Source organism: Ovis aries, chromosome 5, assembly GCF_016772045.2.
Source record: "Ovis aries strain OAR_USU_Benz2616 breed Rambouillet chromosome 5, ARS-UI_Ramb_v3.0, whole genome shotgun sequence".
Taxonomy (NCBI): Eukaryota; Metazoa; Chordata; class Mammalia; order Artiodactyla; family Bovidae; genus Ovis; species Ovis aries.
This window is the reverse complement of record NC_056058.1, coordinates 54,170,588-54,189,123: the sequence shown is the minus strand read 5'-3', so window position 1 is coordinate 54,189,123 and position 18,536 is coordinate 54,170,588. Positions and strand designations below refer to the sequence as shown.

Sequence of the window (18,536 nt, the reverse complement as noted above, 5' to 3'; positions counted from 1 at the left end):
TGTCAGAGTCCTTTCCCACGCTGGAAATCACAGTCCCCCTTACCTCCCCATGATGCCCTCCAACACTGTGCTGGTTTCTGGACATGCTCTGGGGGCTCCTCAGATTCTAATCTGGTCCTACTCCTGTGTGTTCTTGCCTCCAATGTCCACAGCTATCAGAGCTAGTGCGTTTTCTTATGTGGGAGCTCTCAGTTCCTTTTATGTATTCCATAGACACAGAGTCTTCTTAGGTGATCATGTGGATTTAATCTGCAGCTTCTACAGCTTCTGGGAAGGTTTTGAATCTTCTTCCTTAGCCACACTGCCCCTGGGTTTCAACTGTGGTTTTATTTCCACCTCTACATGTGGGTCGTCCACTGGGGTTTAGCTCCTGAGGCTGTGCTGGAGGGCTTGAGTTTGCCCCTGTGAGGGCCAGGTGTGTAAATGGTGCACTGCTTGGTTCACAGGGCTTCTGGCAGCACCAGGTACTCAGGGGTTTAGCAGCTAGGGCAGCAGGAAATATAGTGCTCTAGAGATGTAAGTAAGTGAGGTCACTCAGTCGTGTCCGACTCTTTGTGACCCCATGTACTGTAGCCTACCAGGCTCCTCTGTCCATGGGATTTTCCAGGCAAGAGTACTGGAGTGGGTTGCCATTTCCTTCTCCAGAGGATCTTCCCAACCCAGGGATCGAACCTGGGTCTCCTGCATTGCAGGCAGATGCTTTACCATCTGAGCCACCAGGGAAGTGCTCTAGAAGGGTATGACAACCAGTGTTAGCCAATACACTCCAGTATTCTGGCCTGGAAATCCCCTTCTCTGACAGACAAGCCTAGCAGGCCACAACCTACAGGGTCGCAAAGAGTCGGACAGGACTGAAGCGATTCTGTGCACACAAATACAAGACCGTTTTTTGCCTGTGGCAGCTCTGCCCTAGTGAGAGTTGAGTGTGAAGGTGGTGCAGCTGCTTGGCTTGCAGGGACCCAGGTGGTGCCAAGTGTTCAGGGTCACAGACTGCTTCTGTGGCAGGAGTTATGGCCCTATCAGAATCTTTTCTCAAGCCTCTTGTAGCTGGCGATCAGAAGGCCTCTTTGTCGAGTCTTCCCGTAGCTCTGCCTGCTCAGGCACTTAGAGGGCTCCCTTGCCTGGGGGCCCTTCCCTGCCTTCTCTGGTGTTCCCTGCGTCAGGCAGGTAGAGGGGCCCCCCGTCTGGGGTCCTGCTCTGTAGATCTGTGCATCAGGCACTTAAAGTGGCTCCCTGGGTTGGGTCCTACTCTGTAGTCTGGAGCATCAGTCACGGAAAGGCGCACCCTGGGTGGACTCCTACTCTGTAGTTCAGTGCCTTAGGCGCTTGATGGGCCAGCCTCTCTATTGTTCAGCTGCCTATGCTGGCATGTGGAGAGAGAGGCTATGGTGATGGCTCCACCCCTTACATGTGACTCAGCAGTATCACCTTGCTTCCATGGCTGCCTGGCTTTCCTCCACAGGCAATTTCCTACCATGATCTCCTCCCTCACCTCCTCTCGTTCTGTCTCTCTGCAGTCAACAGCAGCCATCGCACTGGGGATTGCTCCACGATCCCTAAACTCCAGCTCCCAGCCACTGCCCTTTCCAGGAGACCTGGTTCCTGCCCAGCATATGTATGGCTGTGGCAAGTACAGTCTGATTTTCATTCCATTTAGGCTGCCACAGATCAACTGTTTCACACTCAGCCTTAAACGTTTCTCCTCTGACTTGACAATTGCCCCGCTGTGGGGATCAGCTCAAGCCCAATTCTCTGATTGGTTCTTGGTGAGATAACAGGGTGGTTAACATGATCATTCCTTAGGTGCCAATAGGTCTGGGGCCTCATGATCATCAAATAGTTAATTTCTTGCATTTGGTGGGAGTTTTAGCATCTGTAAACAACTTGGGAAATGTGCATCAGCTACTGTTATGTAGGCACGTCAGAGGAGCTACAGTGGAAGATATGGGGGAGGAACTTGTCCCTGGAAGGTGAGGCACACATGCTCTATAATTCTTGCATGGCCCACGGGTTGTTTAGCTACAGATACTGGCAGACTTCAAAATTAGGCACTCATACAAGTGCAACCCAGAACTTGGGGATGTCCAAATCACCCCATGAAGCAGCCTTTGACTGATGGGGGACAGAAGCCCACCGACAAATGCTTTTTATTTTCTTCTCTCAGGCAGAGGGTGGAGATAGGCATGGGATAAGCTTTCTCAGCTGTTTGATGGGATCAAGATGTCAGTTGTCTCCCAGAGTAGAGGCTGATCACATCACATAGGCTTGTGCTGGCTCTCTTGGTCCCTATCCCTCATGCCTGTTCCTTGAATGAACTACTCATGTGCCAGCTTCTCTTGTAGAGTGGACTCTGGAGAAGCCTGTGCTAAAGGAGTGCCTTCTCAATCTAAATCTGCATACCCCTTAAGATTTTTCCCTGGAGTCATTACAATATTTTTTAAAAATGTGACTATGTATGCACAATTCTCTCTCCCATTTAAAAGCAAAGGTCATTTTTTTTTTTATTCATTATTATCTCCCCAGAACTCAATAAAAAGTGTTGTATGAATACAATGTTAAAACTTTTCTCTAAACCCCAAACTTCTGTGGGTGATCAAAAGCCGCATAACTCTATCTGACATTTGTTGGAGGTGGGGTTTAGTGAGAAAGATCTAGGTGTTTTTTTTTTTTTTCCCAGTATTCTCTGATTTTTCTCATTATGAGGTGATTGAAAAATATATTTGACATTAATTGGAATAAAACAGAATTTTATTTATCCTCTCAGCAGATTTACAATTTCTAACCTGATTTCTTCTCCCCAATTTGATGCATTTCAAGTAAAATACTTCATCCCAGGTTCAAGGTTTCCATAACTGCAGATGATCTTCCCTGTGCCCCAAATTAAGCCAAGAGTTGGCTCTCTGACTTCCCTTGTAACTCTTGCCAGAGGCCTCTTTGAAGATGAGTTGAAGCCAGCATAATTTTAAAACAGTGGAAATGTACTGAGCACCACTGTGCTTTTTACAATGATATACATAGTCCCACGAAAGGAGGAATCATCATCCATGTTTGACAGTTGAAGAGAATGAGGCTCAGAGAGATTAAGTGAACCGCCCGAGTTCACACTGCTAATAAGTGGTCTCCTTCCATAGCCTTTGCTGTTAACTGTTACATTTAAGAGCTGCTTCAATCTGCTAAATTTCAGTTTCTTCTGAGTGAACAGTGGGGTTTTTCTGGCCCTGTGCCATCACCGTTAATCCTTCAGGGCAGCTGAGAAGTATCTTAATCAAGGCCTCTGACCTTGTCATTCATTCTTTTTCTTAGTGTTCAGTTAACTGCAGGCACCCTAAGGAATGGGAATGGAACGGCTTCAGACTTCACAGGAGGAGGACTGGCAGAGAAACTCCTTCCAAGACCTCACAGCAAGCCCAGGGTAATGCTTTCTCATATTAATTTTTTTTTTCCAGTCTCATCTCTCTCTCTTTTTCCTCTCTCTTCCCCAAACTCTTTCTCTCTCCCCATCTGCCTGCCTGTGTGTTTCCTTCACTTTGGGTGGGAGCGAGGGTGAAAAATCAGAACCATACTTTCACTTAACTTTCTTTTTGCTGAAATGCAAGTTTATTTAATATTGACCTCAGAGAATTTAAAGGAGTTTTTGCTACTGGGCACAGCAACAATTTAAACTGTAGCTTCTCAGCACTGAATCTAAATCTGTGGAAATAAATCATGGTGAGAAGTTCATTATTTCTTAATTACAGTGCATATTAGTATCTAGCTTTAAGAATTCCCCAGTGGGTTAAGGAACATTTTGGTTTAGAGGAAACTGTCTGCTTAAACTTTCTGCCAGAGTGACATCAATGACGTATCATTATCATTAGTTTAAAAATGGGACAGAAAGAAAAACATCCAGAGATGAAGAGACATGCTTTGAATATTTTGGAGATGAGCCAGAGGAGAGGTGTCAATTGCTTTTTTAAACAATTCTTTTTTCACATATCTGGAGTAAATCCCAAGGAAGACTGATAAACTAATGTTGACTTCATCTTAGGTAGCACTGTGGGTAGGTGAATCTGTATTGCATCCAAAGAAAAATTAGGGTAAATCTGATGGTTCAGATGGTAGAGAATCCACCTGCAATGTAGGAGACTGGGATTCGACCTCTGGGTCAGGAAGATCCCCTGAAGAAGGAAATGGCAACCCACTCCAGTATTCTTGTCTGGAGAATTCCATGGACAGAGAAGCTTGGTGGGCTCTTGTCCATGGGGTTGTAGAGCTGGACATGCCTGAACAACTAACACTATACACTAACTCTGATTTCAGCTGAATTTCAGTAAGTAACAGCCATCTCAAAAAGTTATAAGTAGATATTAGTGAAAGTGAAGTCGCTCAGTTGTGTCCGACTTTTTGCAACCCCATGGACTGTAGCCTATCAGTCTCCTCCGTCCATGGGATTTTCCAGGCAAGAGTGCTGGAGTGGATTGCCATTTCCTTCTATGTATTTGAATAGCATTCAGTATATTATCTAAAGACATTTGGCACATCTCTTGCTATATAGAAACTTAAAATACTACAAGTTGAGATGAAGGAAGCATTGACGTGAACACTCCCTTTGTCAGGTACGCAAGTCCTTGTGTGTGTGAGTTGTATAGCTGGATAAAGTCCTCCACTGTTTTTCTTTTTTAAAAAAATTATTTATATTTAATTGGAGGATAATTTCTTTAACTACTGTGTTGGTTTCTATCTTATATCAACATAAATTAACCATAGATATACAGGCAAGAATAAACAATGGAGAAAAGGCAGTCTCTTCAATAAGTGATGTTGGGAAAGCTGGACAGCTATGTGTAGAAGAATGAAATTAGAATATTTCCTAACACCATACACAAAGATAAAATGGATTAGGGACCTAAATGTAAGGTCAGAAACTATAAAACTCTTAGAGGAAAACATAGGCAGAACACTCCTTGATATAAATCACAGCAAGATCCTCTATGACCCACCTCCCAGAGTAATGGAAATAAAAACAAAAATAAACAAATGGGACCTAATTAAACTTAAAAACTTTTGCACAGCAAAGGGAACAATAAACAAGGTGAAAGGACAGTCCTCAGAATGGGAGAAAATAATAGGAAATGAAACAACTCATGAAGGATCAATTTCCAAAATACACAAAGTTTTATAGTCCTGGAGAATGTGGTTTCATCATAGCCTTTCCTCCAGTTCATTGCCCAGAACTGTGTTACTGCAGCTCCTTGTCTCTTCCACTCAGGTCACCATGCCAACCTTTCGCTCACTTGGCAAATGTTTAAGGAGGACCTTCCACCTGCCAAGTTCAGTGCTAAAGGCTGGGAATAGAGTAGTGGACAAGGCAGGAATGGTCCCTGTTCTCACAAAATTGTCAGTTTATAGGGGAGAAGAGCAAGTAAGCAAACTAGAGGTGAAATAAATATTACCAAAAAGTTGGGAGTAAAAGAAATTAGATAAAACAGGACCTACATTGCTCAAGGGAAATTCATGATCTCCTTTTCAAAACTCTAGGAAAATGAAGCCTGTATGAAACAACAACAGTACTAATGATAGAAGTAAAAACCATTACCATTTGTTTAGTATTCTTCACTAAACCAATTTTAGTATCTTCAAGTCTTCAAATTGACCCTATAAACCTTAAATGCATACTGCTACGTGAAAGAAAACAATCTAAAAATGCCACATACTGTATGATTCCAAATATCTGAAAAGTCTGAAAAGGCAGAACTATGGTGACAGTAGAAAGATGAGTGTTTGCCAGGGTTTGGGGGTGGGAAATGAATAGATGTAGCACAGATTTTTAGGGCGTGAAACTATTCTGAATGATGCTGTCCATGATGAAGACATGTCATTCATGTGTCCACGTTCGTAGAATAGGTAAACAATGAAGCCTAACTTAAAATATGGACTTCAAATAGCAATACTGTATCACCACTGACTCATCTGTATGGCAAATGTACCACAAAAGTGTATGTGCGTGTGTTCGGTCGTTCAGTGGTGTCTGACTCTTTGCCACCCTTTGGACTATACCCACCCCCACCCCACCGGATCCTTTGTCCACGGGATTTCCCAGGCAAGAATGCTGGAATGGGTTGCCATTTCCTCCTCCAGGGGATCTTCCTGACCCAAGGTCTGAACCCTCATCTCCTACATTGCAGGTGGATTCTTTACTGCTGAGCCATTGTGGAAACCCATCACAGGAATGCAAAATGTTAATAAGGGAAATTGTTGGGGAGAGAGGTGGTGTACTGAACAATACTTTCTGGTCAGTTATTTTTGTCAACCTAAAACTAATGAAAATAAAAAGGATTTTGATTAAAACAAAATAACCAAAAATCTCTATGAAGAATCCACTAAAATTAGCCTGTTTTTTTCAGGTGAAGAAACAAAGACCCAGAGACTTGTCTGCTTTTCCACAAACAGTGAGGGGCTGAATGAGGACTTGAATCCACGTTTAAGTTCCTGTTCAGGTAAGACCAGAAACACTTTGAATCCAAGTCCCAGTGCCTGTTCAGGTAAGACCAGAAACTGTCTCTTCACTCTCTGTACTCAGCCTTACTGTCTCCGCGTAGCTGTTAATGGATTCATTATTCCCGGGCAGGTGGAATTAGAACCTCATAAGCACCTTTGCCTCCTTGTTCTCTCTCTTACAATCCTACAGCTGCAATCTTTCACCCAATGGATCCTACTTCCACTGAGTTTCTTGGTCCCATCTTTCCTTCCCCCCCTTTCTAGCCATCTATCACTGCTTTGGTTCCCATGGTTGTTATAAACTCAGCTGCCAAAACATCAAAGCCAAATTTCACTGTCAAATCTAAGCAACTATAATGGACTTTACTATTTGGGTACTTGTGCTCATCTTTTTTTTTTGTTTGTTTTTTTTTGATTTGGGAAAGAAAGATTTATGTAACCCCATTCCTGTTTTCATCTTCTTAACCTTGCTCATACCTCCATAAGTAGTCATTGTATTAAAGTCTCTTTATTTGAGTCATCTGGGATGAATTCCGTTTTCTGCTTGTGTGCTTACTAATAAAGAAGTATTCATGCATATTTGCCAAACTGATTTAGAACTGAGAAGGCAGTTCTATTTTTTGTTGTTTTGTTGTATTTGTTCAATTTAGCATGAACATTTTACTATAACAACAACGAAGCAGGTTGAAATGCCTTTCAGTTTTTACTCTGAATTCCTGCTTCATGTTTTGTTTGGAGTATTCCTATTACATTTTCAAGAAAGTATAACTTTCTTTTAAATGCATGATTATTTACAACTTTGTTATATTTTTGTGATTTTTATAAAAAGTTCTCTAGCTGCTCTTCTTTTTCTAAAGAATTATGTCTCAGGTGGAATAATGAAAACAAAGAGGAAATGTCTGTTATAAAGCTGTTTCTCGGGAACCATGTAGAGGTTAAATTACGTGGCAAAGAGATCCAGAGCACTTGTGGGATCACTTTATTAGCCTAAAATTTTGTTTTATTTAACTCTTTCCTGAAACCAGAATGCTATTGACGTGGTGCTTGGTAAACTTTTTGTACTTCAGGTATTTTCACTGGAATTATTAGAATTAGGTTTAACCTGTTGATTATTAAATGCTTCAGTTGTTCTTTTCTATGATTTAAGCTGGGCTAATTCAAATGCATCTAGTTGCTCACATTTTCATCTCATAGGCACATCTATAACTGTTATACTGAGTAACTTGAACATGGCTGTCACTTTAACCATGTCCAGAAAATTCATATGTGAAAATTGAAGTTTGCACATCACTCAGTGGATGATTATTTGTGTTGCCTTGCAATATTGCAGATAACCTTGGACAAACCCCTTGACTTTTCTGAATTTCAGTGTCCTTTGAGGGGAGGGGGGTGGAGGATGGGGTTGATAATACCTTCCTTTATACAAAACACATTACAGAGAATGATGCAAATAAGGGGATAGTCATTTAGTTCTATATTTAGAAAGATATATTTGATAATGTTATCTAATATCTTATGGTTCCTTGAGTAGCAAAACACTCTGGAAAATACGTCAGTTAGTCTCAGCTGGAAGCTCTACCCTTAGAAGACAAATTATATGGCTAATATTGAATAAATTTTTGTCTGAATGCTTGTAAAATGGCATATATATATATATATATAAATTCATTCTATGTCATTCTTGGTATCACTTTTCCTTTCCTTTTCTTTTTTTCCATTTTTTGCAAAATGAATGGTACCCTAAATTGAGTATATTTCTTTCATGTCTATGGTCCTCAAGAGGAAAACTTGGGAAATATATTCTTGTTTTGGGGGACTTTACTGTAGACATTTCATAACCATTATAGGAAATTTCTTGTCGCTGTTAAATTTTTTTTTTAATTCAAAGCCCTTCCTTTGAATATTTCTCCTTTTCCTGATGAATGTTTCCTCCTGGATTTTCTCAGCTAGTACTTTTGATATTTATAGTCTAAATGTTTCAGTCAATGTATAACAATGTTCACTGGTAAAGCTAAGAGGGGACATGAGGAATCTGTGTTTTAAGTTGAATAAACCCATTTAGCTGTATTGAAATTATACTCTTTAGCCTGGAGCCAAAATGGGAACTATAAGAAAGAGATGAGGTTAAAAATAATTCAACTTGATAAATGACTCTTGGATTCCTATATTATCAAGTTGTGGATTATCTGCAGCAAATTTTTGGTTCTGAACTCCTTTCATTTATCTATGGTTCATATTTTGAGATCAAAATTTGTGTTCTTTAAAACAGATAGTATATTACAAGAAATAATCATAGGCTACTTTACTAGTGCAGAAAGGCTAACCGCTATAACAGAAGCAAAAAGGCGTTTCATATGTAACACAGTGTGCATTTATTTCTCACTGATGCAGTGATAGTTCAGTGTGGTTGGTGGGGGTGGGGCTCTTGTTCCACTTATTCATAGATCCAGTGGTTCCATCCTGTGCGTCTACCGACTCTAGGTGTTTAGCTGGGTGACAGGGGAATGCATGAAGAGCATGTCTTGAAGATATTAATGAGTCAGGCCAGTAAATGACTCACATCTATTCAACTTATATTCTAGTCTCAAGGACTATGTAACTGCAAAGGAGGCTGAAAATTTAATTTAGTAGTTTTCCCAGGAAAAAGAAGAATGTGTATAGCATTTATTAAATATTTACAAGTGTCAGGCACTGCTCTGAATCCATTTTATGGATCAATTCATTTAATCCTCAGAATAACCTGAAAGATATTTTAACCATATGCCAGATGAGGAAAATGAGTCACAGAACTAGTAGATGGGTGAATCAGGATGTGAAATCAAGTAACCTGGCTTGAGTACACTTCTTACCTAGTATACTTTCTGGTATATTTATATACAGGGTGTGTATAATCATGTTCCTATTCACTAAATGTATTATAGACAATAAGTGAATATTTAAAATTTTTCTTTTTCATATGGACTTGAACAGTGATGCTATCTATACTTGGTACAAGGTCTGTATAAGCGGTGGGGGTCAGGGGGCGTGGTCCAGAGAAAAATTTAGGTCAAAGTATCAGGAGGCTTTGAAATGATCTTTCCCTTTAGTCCGCAATTCTATTAGTTTTTTAAGGAAACTCTCAAATGAATGCAAGAAGTTTAAATATAAAGACTTTCGTCACAATGTTGTTTAAATAACAAAACTTTAGATACAACCTAGCTGTCTGATATCAAGTATAGATTAAATACATTTTGAGATATAGGTAATGCTTTACTCTGCAACCATTAAAGATGAGAACATACATACAAATTTATGACATGAAATATGCTTATTATTTTATTTTATTATTATTATTTCTTTTCTTTTTTTTTTTTTTTTACAGCTGACGAGGTTTTATTTATTTATTTATTTTTATTTTACAATATTGTATTGGTTTTTCCATACATCATCATGAATCTGCCACAGGTATACACATGTTCCCCATCCTAAACCCCCTCTCCCACCTCCCTCCCTGTACCATCCCTCTGGGTCATCTAGCCAGGATATGGAAGCAACCTAGAGGTCCATCAGCAGATGAATGGATAAGAAAGCTGTGGTACATATACACAATGGAGTATTACTCAGCCATTAAAAAGAATACATTTGAATCAGTTCTAATGAGGTGGATGAAACTGGAGCCTATTATACAGAGTGAAGTAAGCCAGAAAGGAAAACACCAATACAGTATACTAATGCATATGTATGGAATTTAGAAAGATGATAACGATACCCCTGTATGCGAGACAGCTTACTTATTATTTTATATATATACAAGTTACAAAATAATTCATGCATTAGGAAAATGTCTTTATTTTTGAAAATGTATACATTGGAAGGACTGATGCTGAAGCTGAAACTCCAAAATATTGGCTACCTGATGCGGAGACCTGACTCATTGGAGAAGACCTGATGCTGGGAAACATTGAAGGCAGGAAGAGAAGGGGACGATAGAAGATGAGATGGTTGGATGGCATCACTGACTCAATGGACATGAGTTTGAGTAAGCTCCAGGAGTTGATGATGGACAGGGAAGTCATGGGGTTGCAAAGAGTCGGACATGACTGAGCAACTAAACTGAACTGAAATGAACTGATATTTGCATAGAAAACCTTGCAAAAAGAAATGAAACAAAATGTTAATACTGATTAGCTTTCAGTTCAGTTCAGTCACTCAGTCGTGTCCAACTATTTGCGACCCCATGAATCTCAGCACACCAGGCCTCCCTGTCCATCACCAACTCCCGGAGTTCGCTCAGAGTTGCGTCCAACGAGTCAGTGATGCCAACCAGCCATTTCATCCTATGTCGTCCCCTTCTTCTCCTGCCCCCAATCCCTCCCAGCATCAAAGTCTTCTCCAATGAGTCAACTATTCACATGAGATGGCTAAAGTACTGGAGTTTCAGCTTTAGCATCATTCCCTCCAAAGAAATCCTCATGTTGATCTCTTTCAGAATAGACTGGTTGGATCTAAGAGTCTTCTCCAACACCATAGTTCAAAAGCATCAATTCTTCAGCGCTCAGCCTTCTTCACAGTCCAACTCTCACATCCATACATGACCACAGGAAAAACCATAGCCTTGACTGGACAGACCTTAGTTGGCAAAGTAATGTTTCTGCTTTTGAATATACTATCTAGGTTGCTCATAACTTTTCTTCCAAGGAGGAAGTGTCTTTTAATTTCATGGCTGCAATCACCATCTGCAGTGATTTTGGAGCCCCCCAAAATAAAGTCTGACACTGTTTCCACTGTTTCCCCATCTCTTTCCCATGAAGTGATGGGACCAGATGCCATGATCTTCGTTTTCTGAATGTTGAGCTTTAAGCTAACTTTTTCACTCTTCTCTTTCACTTTCATCAAGAGGCTCTTTAGTTCCTCTTCACTTTCTGCCATAAGGGTGGTGTCATCTGCATATCTGAGGTTATTGATATTTCTCCCGGCAATCTTGATTCCAGCTTGTGTTTTTTCCAGTCCAGCATTTCTCATGATGTACTCTGCATAGAAGTTAAATAAGCAGGGTGACAATATACAGCCTTGATGTACTCCTTTTCCTATTTGGAACCAGTCTGTTGTTCTATGTCCAGTTCTAACTGTTGCTTCCTGGCCTGCATACAGATTTCTCAAGAGGCAGGTCAGGTGGTCTGGTATTCCCATCTCTCTCAGAATTTCCCACAGTTTATTGTGATCCACACAGTCAAAGGCTTTGGCATAGTCAATAGAGCAGAAATAGATGTTTTTCTGGAACTCTCTTGCCTTTTCCATGATCCAGCAGATGTTGGCAATTTGATCTCTGGTTCCTCTGCCTTTTCTAAAACTAGCTTGAACATTAGGAAATTCACGGTTCATGTGTTGCTGAAGCCTGGCTTGGAGAATTTTGAGCATTACTTTACTAGTGTGTGAGATGAGTGCAATTGTGTGGTAGTTTGAGCATTCTTTGGCATTGCCTTTCTTTGGAAATGGAATGAAAACTGACCATTTCCAGTCCTGTGGCCACTGCTGAGTTTTCCAAATTTGCTGGCATATTGAGTGCAGCACTTTGACAGCATCCTCTTTCAGGATTTGAAATAGCTCCACTGGAATTCCATCACCCCCACTAGCTTTGTTCGTAGTGATGCTTTAGGTGGTAGAATTTTCTCATTTTTAAATGTTATTTTCATTTTCTAATACTTCTAAAAAAGATGTTTTACCTGTATGATGAAACAGAGAAAGCAATAAAGCAGAAGGTTTACATTGAAAAGGAGATATGTTTGCTTAAGTTGGAGAATGATATAGACGTACATTTATAAATTCCACAAAAACTTCTGGTTATTCCAAGGGATAGTCAATTATGTTTGTTTGCATGCATTCTGTTATAATATTTTCATTCATTCCCATTACATGCAAGATGCTTATTTTGTGTCCTCCAGTTTTCGCAGGACCTTCCAATTTTGGCAGGATCCAGTGTATGATAGTAGGAAAGACACAAGCTATGCTCTCAAAAAGCTTGTTGAGCAGAGTAGGAAAGAGGTTTAAGATGACCGTAGTTCTGAGAGAATTAACATTTATAGGTGCTGGAGGCTATGGTTTTATGTAACATAATTTTGTACAAATTGTGGATATTTTCAGTCACATTCAGTTGTCATTATCAACTTGAAATTATACAGTGTCAGAAAAATTAGATTCTAGGTTTGCCAGTTACTTGAATTCCTTTACCTCATGTGCCTGAGAAAATTCTAAAGAAACTTTTAGAAGAACCTGTTCAGCACATCAAAGAGTCATTAGGTAGGACAGAATCTTATAAAATTTCTTGAGGACTCTTATGGGTTAAAATCTTCTGAAATATCTCCAGGGGGTAACATACTAGCAAGCTCTGAGTTTAAAAACGCATCTGTAAATTTCATGGCTCATATTTCGTATTTGAGCTTCTGGAAAGCAAGACAGCAATTTGATTTAACTCAACACACATGTATTGTAATTGCATTATAATATTTATTATAATTGCATTACAGCATTTACCATCACTTCAGGAGAAATCTCAGTAATTAGAGACTTCAGCAGTCAGTCATTGTTGCCTTCTTTCAAAGTGTGGGATATCCCCCGGCCTCTGCCGATCCAGAGCACTGCACCGTAATTGTCTGTTTATCCCATGAGACTGTGTATAGCCTTGAGGCCAGAGCCTTTGTGCCCACATCACCCAGTGTGGTTCCTAGAATTTGGTAGGCACTCAATAATTACCTTTTGGGAAAATCTATGCCTCGTTCTTTTGCTCCTTTTTAACATTTAATTGCTCATTAGTATTTATTTCAAAGGACTAGCTAGAGAGGGAGATAAATCCTTGGTCAGTCATAAACATTTAATAATACAGATGAAAAAAACTGCAGTGGGAATTAGACGGTTACAAATTATTTTTAAAATCAGTACTTGCCCTGGTTGAGCTCACACTCTTCCTGAAACAATGCATAGAGTCCTAGGGGCCGAGGGGGCGGGGGCGGGGCAGGGAAATACTTGGAAGGCTTAGCTGGGTGTCACTGAAAAATAAACATTAATGTTTGGATATACCTTAGTTGATATAAACAAGCATGTGGAAAGCAAGCTCAACAAAGCAGATGAATAACAGAGTAGTTATTCAGATGATTCAATCACTCTTTATTGTAGAAAGATGGTTTGGCATAGGGTTTCCTTTTACTAGGAGTACCCTGATTGATTTTAACTCTCAATCACTTTATCTTTAGGGATGCATGGCTTGTGAAGCCTGGCATTTAGTTGGTGGGCAGAAGTGGGTGGGAAGGAAGGCCTTTCGTATAATGAGAATATACAATGTGGTCAGATGTGGGTGCAGCCATATAGAAATACAGAATGCAGGGAACACAGAAAACCCTTTAAAAAGGGTTTGAAAGGAGGCGAGGAAAAATATTTATTTAGTCATTTATTCATTGAACAAATATTTATTTAGTGCATATCTGTCTTAGAGGAAAACGACATGGAATAGTCAAGGCAGGAGAAGTAAATAAATGTATTTGGTTCTGCACAGGCACATTTTCAGTACTGAAGTTGACATACTCTTTTGGGGATAAACGAAACATTTTGAAATCTAAGAGTCCTGAGCCACATCAATAGTTGGAAGTGCTGAATAGTAGGAGAAGTATCCACATTGATATGAGCAAGTCAGGGTTTTGAATCCTGGCTCTGCTTCCTGGTTGAACAAAGACCATACTTTTTGACCTATTTTTCTCATCTGTAAAGGGGGGATAATAGTAATTACTTTATGTGATTGAGTGAGATAAAGCATTCAGTCTCCTATCCTGTCACATAGCTGCTGCTGCTGCTGCTAAGTTTCTTCAGTGGTGTCCGACTCTGTGCGACCCCATAGATGGCAGCCTACCAGGCTCCTTCGTCCCTGGGATTCTCCAGGCAAGAACACTGCAGTGGGTTGCCATTTCCTTCCCCAGTGCATGAAAGTGAAAAGTGAAAGTGAAGTCGCTCAGTCGTGTCCGATTCTTAGCGACCCCGTGGACTGCAGCCTACCAGGCTCCTCCGTCCATGGGATTTTCCAGGCAAGAGTACTGGGGTGGGTTGCCATTGCCTTCTACGCCTGCCACATAGAGATGCATGGTAAAAATTACTCTCCTCCTCTTTCCTCTTTATTTAATTTGTATTGTTGCTCCCTTCATAGCAGGCTCATTGAGTGGCCTGGGAAACGGCCTTTGATAGGATGGCCTCTAGATGGCGCTCTAACAATGTAAGAGTGGTTTGTTGGAGGGTGGCTCTGTGAGGAGGAATGTGGATTACGCTTGGTGTTAATGCCTGACTACTCCATGAAATATGGCCCTGGTTCACAGTTTTATGTGCTAGCCTAACCCTGAGTGAACTAGCAGTATTGGTAGAAATGGGGTTTTGTGAAGGTACCCCATTTAGCTCTGGGAAGAGTTACATGTATTCTGTGTACCAGTACAGGGTCAGTAAAACTAAACACTTCTTTCAGAAGTATAGTGAGGAGTGATCAGAGCAGAACACACAGCTCATCCAAGGAAAAAAGATGTGTATTTACACTGACTCTTTACTCTGGAAAAAAGCCAGCTTCCCTTACCACCATTCTCTCAGGTACTGTAACAGAGTTGAGAGACTCCAGTGAGCGGGAATGGATATTTAGAAGGATGCAGAGGAAGACAATGGACAATGAGGAAAACACAATATTTCTTTCTTTGAAGGGCAGAAAGAGTGAGAGAAGTTGGAGCTCTGGATGAGCAAACATCATTTTGCATGCTCCTGGAAGACATTACTAATCGATTATAACGATTTTCCCTGTTGAAGTTGGAGATAACTCCAGAAATGTTCTTGCAGCCCTCCAGGCAGCCATACAAAATCATAGGAGATGACTGGTGGGATGAAACTCAGCCCCAGGCAGATACAGGTACCCCATTCAAAGGTGTTTGTTTCTTTTGTTTTGCCTTGTCGTTTGATTATTATTATTTGTTTGTTTCCTGTATGGCTAGCAATAAAATCCAAAGAGCTCTCTTAGAAGATATATTACTCAGATTTGCTGCAACAATGAGCAGCCCCATTATCTTAGTGCTTTATGATTTATTTCTCACTTACATTACATGTTGGTAACTGTAAGTCAGCTGCTGTGGCCTTGTTCCACATTTCTTCAATTCTCCATTGCACAAACCAGGCTAAAGGAAGAGACCTGGCTTGGGACAAGCCTTCTATGGCAGGGGTAAAAAGGTCAAGAGAGCTGGCAGTTACATTTGTATTTGTATACCTTTACATGCAGCAATGACAAGAAAGGGGGCTGCTTGTTGAGTTGCTGTTAATAACACTCTGTCAAGCTCCCTGGAAGGCTTCCCAGGTGGTGCTAGTGGTAAAGAACTGCCAGTGTAGGTAGGTGTAAGAGACGCAGGTTTGATCCCTTGGTCTAGAAGAGCCCCTGGAGGAGGGCATAGTCATCCACTCCAGTATCCTTGCCTGGAGAATCCAACGGACAGAGGAACCTGGTGGACTATAGTCCACAGGGTTGCGCCGAGTCAGACACGACTGAAGCGACTTAGTACACGTGCATGCAAGGTCACTGGAAGCTGTGGCTGTATCTTTACCTCCTGCATCATAACATTCTTGTCTTGTTAGGTTTTCTTTTCATTCAGTTTATTTCTTCTTATTGAACTGACTGACTGTTGGGATCGTTGCTTTTGATTTTGGTAAATGCATAAAGAGGGACAATCCCAATTTTCTGGAAGGGAGGAAACAGGACAGTTACTGAGACCACAGCTCACACAAATACACTTTGCCTGGAAAGATTCTCTTTAGCCTCAGGTCTCAGCTCTGATGATGCTTCCCTTGGGCCATTCTGAGTGAGTGCCCGTTCATGTGCTTCTATGTGTATCTTATGCACTGAAACATGTAAATTTTCTAAATTCCTTTTCTCACTTTTTGAAAAATGTTTTAATGAAAATTTTCAAACATACACAAAATTAGAGTGTACAATTCAGGTATCTATTACTTACTTTAAACATGCATAACAATATTTTGACAATCTTACTGCATTTTAGTAATTTTAAGGGATTATCATTAACCATGGTAGGTATTTCAGATATGTTGAGCTAACATCTTGAGCACTTGACATGTGTTTGGGTGAAGACTGGGTTCTCAACGAGTACTTATGGAATGAGTAGAATGAATGAATTGTTTAGTAGAGGACAAAGAAAGGTCTTAACCTGGACTAGACAATGAAGAAAATGGTAATGAGAGTTGGAGCACTTTGTTGGGAGGTACTGTAATCAAAGTAGTCATATGTCAGGATGCAACATTTTCACCAGTCTTGGCTTGTCCTTCCTTTGTCAGGAGGCTGTATAGTATGGTGGTCTATACGATACAGACCAGAGGCTAATGGCATAAATACCTGATGCTGATTCCTTGCTCCACCTTTGATTCACAGTAAAAAGTTGTTGGGCAAATTGGCTTAAAAGCTGTAGATCTCAGTTTTCTCAACTGTAGAATGGGGGAAACAATAATACCTTCCTCATACAGTTGATATGAGAAGTAGAATTTTGAGTGTTTAACCTTTAGTAAACACTCAGTAATTGTTAGCTGTTACAATCAATATTGTCATTAATTGGCAATTTTTCTGACTGAATTATGAGAATAAGAAGAGACAGAATAAGCAGAGTAATAATCAGTATTGATGAGCAAATTTTAAAAGGCTATATATGATTAAAGATTGTTGATCACTCATTTTCTTTGCATAGCCTCCCACTCCCATCAATGCATTAAATATAATCAATATAAATATAGTCACTACTCAAATAGGATGGGCTATTCACAACTCACTTTGCAGGAGAGTAGCATAAGCATAAATGCAAAGACCCTAAAAGCAACATGGTTTGTAAATGTTACCCTGCACACCCACTCAAATCCCAAGACTGATTATATTTTAAAAACACTCATTTCATTAATCTGATTTTATAAAGGCAGGAGAAGTTGATTATACATAATGCTTAGGCTAGCTTGTAAGAAACTGGCATTTTGGCTTTTATTAATAAAATGTGTTTTCTTAGTGATTACGCAGTAGTGGTGGTATTAGCTGCCCTTTGCTACAACAGAGATGCTGAGTACACAGGGAATGCTGGATAAATATCCTCCATACCAGAAAAACAGGTAAGGTAACCCGGGTCTGAATGGATTCCTTCCTTTCCATGAATGGACTAGTGTGTGCTAAGATATACTGGACCAGTGGTTTCTTTTTCAGCAAGTAAGACCAGTTCTGTCTTGTGAGCTGGAGGTCAACAGGAATAGATGGCTGTTTTCTAGGTTTGATTCCGCATCAACAAGGAATTCTAATGCCCAATAGGATTGTAGCTAGTGCCTTTTGCAAATCTGTCTTCTTCCTCATGGTTGGAGTGGTAATATTGTAGCCTCACTAAAAAGGTGAAGTTTCTCCTTTGAAAGAAATGCTGTGTTGCAATATAGTTAATAGGGGCTTGCTGTTTGGACTGAGGGACTTCCCAGGTTGCGCTAGTGGGAAAGAACCCACCTGCCATACGCAGGAGGTGCAAGAGACACGAGTTCAGTCCCTGAGTCAGAAAGATCCCCTGGAACAGGGCATAGCAGTCTAACAGGAAGCACTTCTATCAGTAATTCTTCACATCTTGGGAGAGGCAGAGGAGTGGGAATCTGGCTCAGAGTCTGTCCTTCATTTCAGGGGAAATGCCATTGACTTTGAAATCACACCGACTCAGATTTCTCCTTTAGCATTTATCCATTTTGGCTGTGTGATCAAGGATTAATTAAGTTGACCTCTCTGAGCTTTATTATTAAAATTAGTAATACCTTTAAGTCATCTTTCTAAAGTGCTTGTAAGATACTAAGTCCCTAAGAAGTGACGTGTAAAAGAAAGTGTCACTCAGTCGTGTCTGACTCTTTGTGACTCCATGGACTGTAGCCCACCAGGCTCCTTTGTCCATGGTATTCTCCAGGCTAGAATACTGGAGTGGGTTGCCATTTCCTTCTCCAAAGGAATCTTCCCAACCCAGGGACTGAATCTAGATCTTCCACATTGCAGGCAGATTCTT

General features: G+C 40.4%; 1 non-coding gene across 1 annotated transcript; it reads right to left on the bottom strand.

Annotated features, from left to right (window-relative positions):
- Window positions 1–651: 651 nt before the first annotated feature.
- Window positions 652–723, bottom strand: TRNAC-GCA (transfer RNA cysteine (anticodon GCA)). Its single transcript has one exon. It is a non-coding gene; the product is annotated as a tRNA-Cys (tRNA).
- Between the last annotated feature and the right edge of the window lie 17,813 nt (window positions 724–18,536).